This window comes from Thunnus maccoyii, chromosome 3 (assembly GCF_910596095.1).
Source record: "Thunnus maccoyii chromosome 3, fThuMac1.1, whole genome shotgun sequence".
Lineage (NCBI taxonomy): Eukaryota > Metazoa > Chordata > Actinopteri > Scombriformes > Scombridae > Thunnus > Thunnus maccoyii.
Genome location: NC_056535.1, coordinates 6,644,574 through 6,658,211, shown reverse-complemented (window position 1 = coordinate 6,658,211; position 13,638 = coordinate 6,644,574). Strand labels below are relative to the sequence as shown.

Sequence of the window (13,638 nt, the reverse complement as noted above, 5' to 3'; positions counted from 1 at the left end):
GCATAGAGAGCTTCATGGAATGGGTTTCCATGGCTGAGCAGCTGCATCCAAGCCATACATCACCAAGTGCAATGCAAAGCGTTGGATGCAGTGGTGTAAAACACACCGCTACTGGACTCTAGAGCAGTGGAGACGCGTTTTCTGGAGTGACAAATCGCGCTTCACCATCTGGCGATCTGATGGACGAGTCTGGGTTTGGCGGTTGCCAAGAGAATGGTACTTGTCTGACTACATTGTGCCAAGTGTAAAGTTTGGTTGAGGGGGGATTATGGTGTGGGGTTGTTTTTCAGGAGCTGGGCTTGGCCCCTTAGTTCCAGTGAAAGGAACTCTGAATGCTACAGCATACCAAGAGATTTTGGACAATTCTATGCTCCCAACTTTGTGGGAACAGTTTGGGGATGGCCCCTTCCTGTTCCAACATGACTGTGCACCAGTGCACAAAGCAAAGTCCATAAAGACATGGATGAGAGAGTTTGGTGTGGATGAACTTGACTGGCCTGCACAGAGTCCTGACCTCAACCCGACAGAACACCTTTGGGATGAATTAGAGCAGAGATTGAGAGCCAGGCCTTCTCGTCCAACATCAGTGTGTGACCTCACAAATGCGCTTCTGGAAGAATGGTCAAAAATTCCCATAAACGCACTCCTAAACCTTGTGGAAAGCCTTCCCAGAAGAGTTGAAGCTGTTATAGCTGCAAAGCGTGGACCAACGTCATATTAAACCCTATGGATTATGAATGGGATGTCACATAAGTTCATATGCGAGTCAAGGCAGGTGAGCCAATACAGTGTATCTCCAGACAGTGGGTCCTCCCACCCTCGGTTCTGAGAGACTGTTCTTTAGAGAACAAAAATTGTAACTAAGGCACTATAATAAATTCAGTCAAATGACAATAAAAATAACAGTAAAATAAAGTTTTCTACACCAGAAAACATTAACCACCAACCTAACACGACAAAGGATCCTAACTTTCCATTGGCTATGGTTTCCATGGTGCCGGCACATAATGTTAAGACATTACGTGTCACCACCACATAATGCAGTGTTAAGAGGTCATGGTCACTTCACATATTGCCGTGAGATCAGGTTGATAAAGGGCCAGTATAGGATAAATAAGGAGTTTTTTAACCTGTAAATCATGCACAGATACTGCAGTAGAGCCCCAGATTAAAAATATAGACCTGGAAATGTGCATCATATGCCCCCTTCAACGATAGATGTATTAATAATGGATCGAGCTGACAGTCAAAAATCAGACAGACAATGCCCTCTCCAAGACTTTGTAACACTGACACGATACATACACATTCACAGCAGTGATGACACATCAACAAAAATACCTAAAAAAAAAAAAAAAGTGACACAGAAGACTGATGAGAGAGGTGGTAATGGTGGACTCAGTGCTTTCATCACATACATGTATTTTTAGCCACTAGCAGTGGTGCTCTAGGGATGGCAGTGTGGTCCAAACACTTGAGGCCAGAGTGGAATAATCTTGATAGTGAATTTCCATGCTATACCGACATAAAGGGGCATAGTCTTCAGAAAATTAATCCAAATTACTGCTGTGACCTGTTTCCATTTATTCAAGGCGTCCTATCAAAACAGATTATACAACAAGTAGCTCCAACTAAGCAATCTGATTGGTCAACTAGACATTTATAACGTGATCAAATCAGCATGACAGCACGCCTAGCCGTGCTCAAATGAAAAAAGCCTCATCACTAAAAATATTATTCCACCATTGATTAGAACAATTGACCACTACGTCACACTAACGACAACCGTCACTTCAAGGTAGACAACTGGCATTTGATTTGAGTTCCAGAGTTATGTAAACTCGGGAAACTTGTTTATTTCTGTTGTCATTTTCAACGGTAACTGTGACATTTGAAGATATATAGTTAAACACAGTGGTTCAACCTATCTGATGTTTCTGCTGTGCTTATTATATGTACTCTGTTGCTTCTCTAGTGTCTTTGGTTTGTTTTGTTTTGTGGGGATCAGCCATAAAATCCAGAGCGGACTTTTGAGTTGCATTTCTTTTATGTTTGTGAAACTGAGTTGAACTGAACTGGTTCGCGGTTGTGGGGAAAACAAAACAGACCCTTTACGGAGTGAATTGAACTCTGAGGCTGTGGGACGAGTTACACACACACTCACACACACTGAAAAATCTCAACCTTTCTCCACTCTTTATTGTTACCCGGAACCCCAATACATAACAAGACCATTTTCCTTTCAGTTATGAGTATATCTCAGCTTCCACTCTGGCATCCTCCATCAGCTGTGCAAGTGAGTCAGTGACATGGTGCTACTAGCTTGAAAATGTATGTGAAGTTCATGGACGTAGTAGCTAAATCTGTCCATGGAAAAAAAAATCAGAACAAACAAATCTTTGTTACAACAAGATTGAGCTAGCAAAGCAGTTTTGTGTTCATAAATGTGGTATTTATTCAGTTTGGGAAATCCTACAATCTCAAGAAAGCAGTAGCTCAAGTTGGCTGGCTGACTCAACAGGGAGTAGAAATCATCTCTGTTACTAGCTTGTTACTAAGGGTCAGCCTACAGACTAAAAGTCTTGCATACCAGCATAATAATTACGAAATAATAATAATAGTATGTGTTATGAAGAAACATGGTCAAACAAGCCTAATGACTACTGTTTTATTTCTACCTTAAGGTACCAAATATATTACACTCGCCTTCAACGAGGAAACTAAAAAACACAAAAACCATCATGAAAGGGATCGTCAAAGCAGAAGAGGGGCCATGTTTGAAAACTCAGGGAGTGAATTGTGCCCAGTTTCATCATCTGAAACTTACCTTTCTAAAATTCCTCAAGAGGCTAAAGCTTTCTATCTCCATCCAAATAGAGGAGAAAAGTTAGGGGGGTTGTGGTACTCTTTGGAGCCAGTGGGTGTCAATTACATGGGCTCCATGCTCACATGTATCTAAAGAGGCAGGCACATCAGCGATTTACACAAATCACAGCATCAGGAGCACTACCATCCAGAAACTGTCCATGGATGGACTGGAAGCGAGAGAAATCATGTCCATTAGTGGACACAAGTCTGAGAGTTCCTTACACAGCTCCCGGGCACCTTGTCTGGATGATAGAAAACGGTGGAGCAATATGCTATGCACCAGCCGTGGAAATGTCAGGCCTTTGGAGGAGAGCACCTCAAACAGCTCTACAGCATCACCTGCTAAACGGCAGAGATCCAGCATGGACTTTATGGACAGCTGTTTCGATACCTGTTCTTTTAATGACAATATGCAATTCAGTTTCTACAAATAGCCCTAAATGCATCAGCACCCCTAAACAACTGGCTGCTGCTGCGCCATCTAGACGTTATGTGACTGTTTCTGCTATACTGTAGGAGCATATATGACTTCACTATGCTGGACACACACGTGAGAGATCAGAGCATTTCTTCACTTACTGAAAAAACATTTTGTTTGTCATTCAGTCTGCTGTGCTCTACCCCTGAAAGATATTATTTGTGTTTTGTGTATTAGATTTCCAACACAACTTAATTAAGAAATGTATAAGATGGGCTAAAATTTATATAGAAAAACTGTCACAATCCTGAAAAAAAAAAAAAATATATATATGTAAACAGATATTCAGTGATGCTTATGGAACTTGGCGCAAGCACTTTATTCTGCATCATTATTGTGCCAACAGTAACAGTATAGCACACCCTCTCATGTAATGTTCCTTAAATTTCATTCAGCCTCAGCTATACTTAGTGATCAATGTGAACATTCCATAGCCACATTTGTGCCCTCAGTGCTTAGCATTCCCTACCCAAACTTTAGGGGAAAAGTAGAAACATTATTTTTACATGTTACTCAGCAGAGGGTTGCATTTTCAAAGGTATTTTTGTGATCCCAACCATGTCTACTGTATGCCTGGAATGATAAAATAGTTTGCTCGGGACAAAACCAACATTTAAATCCAACATTTCCATATTGAGAGAAATTTTGGATTTGTATATTGGTTTTGCCCAAGGTAGACTGTAGACTGTGAGATCACTAAAATACGTTTGAAGACACAACCTGCTGCTGGATAACAGATAAGCCTAATTATTAATGGTGTGATTCTTATCTTATGTTTTGCACATGGAACTCTATGGGATAAAATCACAGAGTAACAGAGTAACGGACTGCTGACATCACAATACATGCTAAAATGCAAACATTAGCATGTTACACAAACATGCTGACTTGAGCACATTATCATGCTATCTGTAAGAATGTTAACACAATACCATTAGCCTGGCATATAAGAATGCTTAGTGCACATGCTACTGACAAAGTATATCTTAAACTGATGAAGGTTGAGCTGAATCTGAGATAGCCTAAAATGGAGACTGTTAAGAGAATAACTCCTTTTAATTGAGATAATGTATGAATTCCTTTCTCTTGGACCATCTTTTTTTCCCATTTTTTATGAAAAATATATAACAAAATTGTAAAATCATTAGTTATGTTCCCTCAGGAGTGTAATGAGCTTTGTAGCCTAACAGAGCAATAGTGTGGCTCAACCCAGTCTCATGGGTTCTCTCCTCCATTAGCCTGCATCCACATCACGTGATTGTCAGGTTTCTATTTGCTCAAACAAACAAAATGGGATTTCAAATTTGATTCATCCCAGGGATGCTGTAAAATCTACGTCTTTTTTTTATTTTTAGAACATTAAACAGTTACAACTATGTGGTTTTATAATACCAGTGTTGATAGCAACCACCATAGAAACTAAAGAAAGCCTGCAAGAATCTCCGTAATAAGTGACAAACTAAATATCATATACATTCACTGAACAGATATTATGAAAATAATTTGCACATTTCTCACTTGAAATGTTATCAAAATGCATTTTAATGCCGAAACTATCTTAAAACATTGCAATTTCCTCAAAGAATAAAAGGAATGGCAGCCATCTTGTTTGTTTGAGCAGACAGAAACTTGACAGTCACATGATGTGGATGCAGAGCAATAAAAGAATAGGTATAAAAAACAAACAAAAACGTAGGCATCTATCTATCCATCTATCTATTTTGTTCCTGATTGTAAGCACCAATCTGCAGTACTATATAACGTATATACAATATTATTACAATTACACAATATATGTTATGTCATGGCTTTAGGTGGCGTCCTCACCATGGTAAAGTCGCTGAAGATCATGGGTAGGCTAATGCAGCCGCTTCCGCTATTGTCCAAAACTGACAAATAAACTTGATTTCTCAAAACTGAAGGTGAAATAATTAAAACTGCCATAATATTGCCTAGTTATCAAGGTCACTTTCATGTTCTCGTGTTGAGAAATGTTGAGGATATCATAACGATCAGCAGTGAGAATAACTTACTTCCCAGTAGCGTGCCATCCGGTCCGCAAAACAAGGATAAAATCTTGTGATTAAATGTTGAGTAATATAACAGTTATAGTTCAAAATGAATTACAAATAAAAAAAACAAAACAGCTTCTGTGCTCCTGAGTCCCGACTTACAGAAAAGAAAAGAAAAAAAAAACATTCTGCAGGCATGAAAGGTACTTCTAATTGAAATACATTAATTTGAAAGTTGTGCTGAGTGTCATGAAAAAAATGGAAAATTCGTGTCCATGTACACGAATCAATAGATTAAATTACGTGACTATTTCACGAATTGCTGTGAGACTGGGTTGTGTGGCTATAGCGTGGCCAATGATAGAATGAACCGTACACTGTGTATAATGAACTGTGTTCTATTGTCATGCATTACATTGGATAAAAAATCTTTACCCATGTAAATCAAAAAACTGTGTCGCATTTTGATTGTTTTTTCTCTTTAATATCAGTTATGGATTTGAACAACAAATTTCAGTAAAATGCTATGACCATGAGCTCTACTTTTAGTTATGTTAAAGTTTGATTTGTAGGAAATAATGAAAAACCACATAGATGGAATGAAATTCAAGATTTTCTGGTTGGTTTCACCTCCATTACCAGCTGCCAAAGTTTTTATAAGTTTGCAGACGTTCATTAAGACGTTTGATCGATTTGGCATCAATTAATTACATCATTGTACATCTAGCAAATTTAGTGTAGATAGAGTTTGATATGGGAGTTACGAGAGAGTTTACAATCACTGCTGTTTAAGAACCAAATAAAAGCAAATGCAAATAGATCTTTTAAAATCTTAACTCTAACAATTGGAGGATTAAAGAACTAAAATAATTAAAATATAGGAATTCCCTGTTTTAAAGGTAAAAAGATTTGCTTTGTTTTTCTCTCTTCTCTTTTACAGATCATTGTCAGGCTCCATTACAGCGGGAGACAACCGTCTAACCTCACCTCCTGGAGCACTTGTGCTGCTCTGCAGCACACCAGTCACCAGACATGCCTTAGCTATCTAATGCATAATTTGGTGCCTAATTTGACAGTCTTCACTTCAGCCTGTTTTGCCTGCAGGTTCTCAGTCAGCAGAACAAGCTCTGTGTGTATTGCATGCTATTTTTATCTGAGTGCACATCTCTTGTTAATAGGTAAAAGCTTGTTGAAACCCTTCTTTGCATCACCATCAAAGTCGGGGAGCCTCGCATGGCATTGTAACCTTTTTTTTCTTGCTGAGGAGGGAATGTTTTTGCACGATAATGATGTGGTTAAATAAAATAAGGTCACAACAATTGTATCATTTTAAGTTTGAATAATGTGAATGCAGTAGAGAATGGTGTTTCAAGAGATGGAGAAAACCTAAATACATGGAGACGGGGCATTGCATCAAACATTCACCCCTCATACTGCATTTCTGCGTCTCATTTTGGAAGCCAGTCCAATTACTAAACGTGAGCCTTTCACAGAGAACTGTAACAGAAGTCAAGCGATTATCCTTTTATAGTCATGGACCAAAATCCTCCGCAATCCTATTTGTTGATAACCTCTGCTGGTGGTGGCTTAAGAAATATGAAATGAAACCTGGGAAACAGTATCCAGTGAAGTTGCCATTCTCTCTGGTAAACACAATGCCATTATATCTGCCTGTAATGAAATCGACCAGCATGGGCTACTCTGTCTCATCTGCAGTCATTGCTGGCACTCTGGAGATGGACTCCCTGTACGCATTCACAGTGTTGAGTGTTTTATCAGCAAACAATGATTCAATGCTTTGTGGTCTACCACAAGCTGTGCTTCTCACACATCAAGTGGAGTGCTATTAGAGAATACTTGGGGTGAGGAGGGGTGGGGGGAGGTGGGGACTGATGCCTCTGGATGAAGTCTCTTTGCACTGCAGGAATTGTGCTGACTGAGCCTTTCTGATAGACAAGCCATGTCTGTATTCAGAGCTCAGCGAGGTTCAGGAACCCTATGTGACAGCAGCAGTGTTTGCCAAGGGGGAAAGGCCATGGTAAAACAAACACGCAGCTTTAGTCCACTGGAAAAATCTGAGAGCTGCCGCTGTTTGCCCAAAGTCTTTAGCTCAGTCTAAGGACGTTTTCACACCTATAATTCATTTGCTCTTGTCCAAATCAGTTGATGAGTTGGTGAACTTTTGCATTTTTCCCTTGGTTCAGTTTGGAGTTTAGAACTGTACCGAGGCCACCTCCTCTAAACGGTCTTGGTGTGGTTGTTTTGGTCCACACCTGTGTGTGATTACTGTGTTCACACCTGCCCAAATGAATCACACCAAGGGGGAAAATGAACCAGAGTTCAATTTAACCAAACAAAGAATTGCAGGTGTGAAAACATCCTAAAAAAGGAGAGGTGAAGTGATCAGCAAAGAAAATGCTGTAGTTTTTTTGGGAAGGAGCTATATACTATAGCTGTTTAGTGCACCCATTTCATCTAACTCAGTTTATAATCTTAAATGTCTTCAAGCTCCAAATTTGACTTTTGACACATGCATTTCAGCATGATACATGGAATAAATTTGAGTGCAGCAAAGTCCTTCGAGGTCAGACTCAGACAGCAGCACAATACAATAGAGCACATTGTGTTGAGTCTCTGCAGCAGCCATTTTATTTGACCTTGGAACTCTTTTGTGAAAGAGACAATTGACTGGCGGACATAAAAGCCCGATCTGTGTCACAGTTGATTTGCCCATACTGACCTGTGGATGAACTGTTTACTTTTCCACCCAGACTCTCCCACATTATACTCTAGTTTTCAATATCTAAAAGAGAGTACACATGCAAGAAAACAGTTTTCATTCAGTATTATGCTCTGTGGGATTTATCAACCAGAGGTTCAGAGGTTTAGTTTGCCAGCACTTAACAGCATAATTCAAGATGTCTGTCATCTGTATCTCACATGTACAGTAGACTGACAGGACAATGAGAAAATAGTTGGAATTTTGTGCTGAAGACAAATACACTCGTTTATAGTCCTTGTAAAAACAAAATCGTTACATCACAACCCTCCAGCATGCAGCTAAGATCTATTTGATTGCCACAATCACAGGAGAAAAATTGCATGAGACAGTATTTTTCTTCAACTATCTTGGATAGTTTTTAGGTACACAGATATTCACTGCAAGCATTGCATCATCTTAGTGTATACCAGTAAGGCCGTTTGATCATATTTGCCTTCTAGATGAAAGTGCACTATAAAACTATAAACTACTCAGAGGGGCAGAAACTGATGTGAGTAAAAGGTTTCTTCTTTTCTTCTCATGGGGGTCAACAACCATTCTCTTCTTTCTGTCAAAACCTGAAACAATCATACAAATACTTTTTAAGCCCCAACTTGCTTCTAGCATTTTCTTTTTCTCCTCATGATGGCAGTCAGTAATTCAGCCAGTCTCTTAAAACATGAGCTGATGTTACAGAGACCAAACCCTGCTTTGGCTTTGCCGTGTGTTTTTTTTTCCCCTCTAAATCAGTTGAATGAAATAAAAAATGTTTTTTTTCTTATTTTTTAAAAGAAATACAAAATTCAGTTTCATACTGTTAATGATTAATGCTTTGGGGAATTGTACAAAATGAAAGGTTTATAAAACACTGTGAGGATTTATTCATGTGTGTAACTATTAAATATGATTAGAACTGTTATACATATTTCACTGACTGTTTATACGCCAGGTCCCTCTAATGAATAATAGTAATAAGTTATTCTTGACAAACACATTAATAAGCATCTTAAACACTTTTATTTGCTTACAACTTATTATAATGTGTTATAAACCATTTATGACTGCCTGCCCTTTGTATCTCTCCCCACCTACGTTGTTAATAATTCATTGGAGTTACATGTTTAAGGCTGGTGGCATCCATGTGATCACTGCACAGATCAGGTACAGCCCTAGGCAAGTGAATCCTCTCCATTGCATCATGGGCTGCAGATGCAGAGTGATTCACATACAGTATACTGTACCACACCCCTTCTCCCGCACACAAAAATCAACCTGAGATTCAGGAGCTCTCCCCTTGAATCCAATGACCCTCTTGTGGTGGCAGTAAATTTATGAGGTAGCAGACAGTTTGACAGCAATTGTATAATCCACAGAATTTATGAGTGCAGTGGAGGACCTCTAAAGTAGTGGCAGATAATGAAAGATGATGCTGATGTTGTGTGAAAACACTGAGTGGAAGAAATGTGACTGATATCAAAGTAATCTAATTTTGTGGAATCAAATGCATATAGTGCTGTATAAAAGGGAGGAGGTTTGGCTCAAACTAGTATGGAGCTGTCAATTCAATATTGGTGCAGAGTCTTATTCAATTTAGCAGAGGTTAAATCCCAATGATGTGACTTGACAATTCTCCCTCAGAAATCTAATTGTTCCTGACAGTCAGGAGAGACTGTCTGTAAATGACATATAACAAAACAATGAAAAGAATAAATGCCTGCTGCTTTTAGATATGCACATTCATAATGTGTGTTTAGCTAGTTTGAATTGGATGAAAAAAGAAGTATTAGCTTCTACTTCAGCTGTTACATACAATACTGTAAAAACTCATAGCTTATGCACCACAAATCATATTAATGGAATACATTCCATGATGTGATACACTTCATACAAATTCCAGTCAGGTAGGAATTGTTCACACAAATGCACTGATTAGTGCAACAATATACATTTTGATGCTGGAACATCACAGTCTGACATCTGGAAAACACAGAATGCACAGAATGTAAAATCAATTGCAACCTTCATTAGAGTGGAGCAAAGAGCTCTATCAACACGTACAAATGTACTGAAAGTGAAATGAATACATTCAATAACAACACATTCTCTGTGTGTGTGTGTGTGTGTGTGTGTGTGTGTGTGTGTGTGTGTGTGTGTGTGTGTTAACCTTAGACAACATGCCAACAGTGGAGACTGCTCTTTGTAAGTAATGAGATTAGCTGACAGCATATGTGCAACAGGATAGTCTCTGTTGCAAAGCACTCTTTGCACATCCTGCATGCTGGTCAGATTTACTGTTGCACAATTCCAATAGCCTTCCAGTATTGTAATGTAGTATCCATTAGCTTTCATACTATCATTGAATTAACAGGTATTTAAATTGATTCAATGGATTAAGAGATAAGAGCAAACACATTCTCAGTGGATCTAAGAATTTATGACCACTTACTAGCTCAGTTTGTGCAGAAAGCTATCACTAAGTGTAAGATGCTTCATATAAGGTTTACTTATTTTCATATATTCTTAACATTACCTTCCGGCATATAAATCTGTCATATTATGGTGGTTTGCGGTGGCGGATGGGTTGTGAGGGCTGGGGGCGGGGGGGAGGGATGCAGTTGGCACCGGAGTGTGTGTGTGTGGGCATGTGAACTTGGCAAAGACATGAGATGAGAAAATACACTCACCAATTCTATTGTCTCCTTGTACATCACGGTTCAGTCTGGGTGGTGTGTTTCTAAGCTCTGCGATGCATTTACCGTCCAAAGGGAGGATTAGTGAGGAACACGCAACAAGATTTGTCTTTTCTCTAGACTGGCTCAATTTTCATATCTCCTTCAACAGAGGCTCATGTTAGGGTTCAACAAATGGTCGGGATCGCAAGATTGTTATTTCAATGGATTCCTAAATAAATGGAAATGTATGACAAATATAATTTAAAACATGAGCTACAGTAGAGAGCACTAATTTATGATGTTAGCTGAAAAAACAGCCTCTCAGTCCTTGACTTTGTGAATTATGATTTTGTGAGCTTGGAACATAAGATTTGTAGGTGGACGAATTGTGCTTTCAATCTGATGAAGTGTATGGAATCCCAAAGTGTTCAATATTAAATGAGTAAATAAGTCATTATTAAACAAGTAATCACATGAATGAATGAATAAATGAATTCATTATTTTAAATTATAGATTTTATTTCAAAATGCCCTTTTCCAAAAGTCTGTTTTTATTCCATATTTTCCCCTTATATGCCTTTTTATTTCATATATTTTATGATTTTATTTCACTTTCATATCAGTGAAGTTGTCACAAGTCCTTGCCTCTCACTTTTTAGCCAATCACATAGCCCCTATCTCTCTAAAACAAGCAAGCTCAAAAACTGCTACCATATTTAACCAGTTAACTCCTGTTAGCTAAAAATACAACAATACATGCTAATTGAGAAAAAAAAAAGAAAAAAAAAGAGGTTGCTGCTGTAAATAAACACAGTATACAGACACAATCACTAACCTCTCTTTTTAGTTAGCTTAAGAAGGTTGCACACGCTACCTAACTAGCCGGCAAACTATGGGTTTGGTTGTAAACCTGGATTATTACTCTTCATGAAACTGAGGAGAATGTTAACAGCATCAGCTCAAGCCAAGCTCATGCACAACCCAGCCTAGTTAGTTAGAAGGCTGAGTAGTGTGTGTTTTTGTTAAGATAATGTGTATGTACTGTTATTTTAGTTGTTTGATTCAGGACTTAGACATGGTTGTTAACAGGAGCTAACTAAAGCTAAAATCTGTTTGCAGTTGTTGAGTTAACTTGCTTAAAAAAGGCAGGGGGGCATGTGATTGGCTGGAATTTTTAATTGAATTTTTAAATAACATTTTCTATAAAAAAAACCCCAAAATGAACTCAAATAACATGAAAATAAGAACAATAAAATTACATTTAAAAAGTGTTGAGGTTGAGTTTTAATGAGTTCTAAAATTCTGTATTATGTATATTATAATTGGTTCATTTATATACGTTTCACAATTTATGTATGTGATAATTTCTTTTATGTCTTTTTTATTTGATATTGAACACTTCGGGCCTGCATAATGCTGCAGATGTATAAAAAAAACACTGAAATTATTAATATGTGGATAAAAATAGATGGAATATTATATTTCTAAGCTTAACATTTATTATTTTAACAACTATTAACAGTAAGTATTTAAATCCCAGAGAAAACAGAATGTATTGAAGAATTATATATAGATACGAGAGAAATTTAAGTTGCTGGAACAGAACTCAATGGAGCACTTGGGTCCATTGCCTCCATCATGTTTCAGCCAGTGTTTGAAGTGCGTGCGAGCCGCAGCGAGGTACGTCTGGGGTCTCTGCGGTGGAACCTTTTGAGAGAGGGATTAATAGGAGTGGGGGGTCTGCTGATGCATGCTCTTGCTCCTTCGGGTCTCCATAATTCATATTGTCAGCTGAAGACTCTGTGCGGAGCGCCAACCCGGAGCTGTCTCTCATCATCACACACAGTCAAGAGCCTGTCAGAACAGATGAAGCCACCGGCTCAGCACTGTCGAGGAACATTGAGCTGTAATTCACATTCTCCTGCCCCGACAGGCCTCACTAAATCCAGGTCCCGCCATGAAACGCTGGCGTCTGATCAAGGAAGCCCTGTGTTGAAACCACAGGAGAGCCACTGTGCTATGAACTAGATTAGCAATGATCGACTCACCCTGCCTCCCCATCACATGATATTGGCACCAATAATTGGTATGTCGCCTTCCACAGTGCTCCAGTATGTGCCTGTGCATGAATTCTTACACTGTAAAAAAAGAAAATTAAGACATATCTTCTCAGTTCATGGCTTATTCAGGATGCAGCAGATGTGTGTGACATATATAACAACCTCTTCTCTGCATTTTTCTTGTGCAAATTGTGTTGCAGTGATATCGAAATTAAACTCCGAGGGGTTGTTGGGGATTAAATTAGTGTAATGATACGCAACATCACACTGCAGTGTCCTTTTGCCACAGCCTGAAGAGGCATGCGAGTTTATCCGACCCAGTGTAGCTGGGTCTCACAACAATTACCAGCAGCAGCAGCAGCAGCAGCCGGATATTTGTGCTGATATAAACATCTTGGCAGATGCGTACAAAAGCTGCAAAGCCACCTTGTCCCTCTTACAGCGAAAAAGTTCCTTTGAGTATATTTAACTGAGAATTTCAACACCATCAGCATACAGAATCCACATCTGTGTCTGATTGGTTTAATTAAGGCATAATGAAGAAGCTGGGATGCTACATCCAGCTCAGGGATTTCTAATGCCCAGTGTCAGACCTCATTTATACCATTAGGCTCTATGATTGGCACCTCGGTCTTCAGGAAACCTCAGGTAGGCTAAACATGAACTACCAGGAACAGACTGAAGAAATTATGTTTGAGAGGACTACAAGCAACACTAAAATCCCCACATGTATAAACTGTGAGAAATTACATAATTTGATCCTGTTGCTAATACTTTGCTGAGACAT

The 13,638-nt window shown here is 38.8% G+C and overlaps 1 long non-coding RNA gene across 8 annotated transcripts in view; it reads right to left on the bottom strand.

Annotated features, from left to right (window-relative positions):
- LOC121893696 overlaps positions 1-13,638 on the bottom strand; it is a 46,078-nt gene that overhangs the window by 19,167 nt on the left and 13,273 nt on the right. For 2 of the 8 annotated variants that reach the window (XR_006095401.1, XR_006095398.1), the window contains 2 exons: positions 12,840-12,929; positions 9,118-12,645 (listed from right to left, as the gene is read on the bottom strand). The exons of 2 other annotated variants lie outside the window; for them this stretch is intronic. This is a non-coding gene — a long non-coding RNA (uncharacterized LOC121893696). Of the gene's footprint in view, positions 1-9,117; positions 12,779-12,839; positions 12,930-13,638 lie in introns of those variants that run through there. 4 more of the 8 variants (XR_006095403.1, XR_006095400.1, XR_006095399.1 and 1 more) reach the window with 4 other exon arrangements.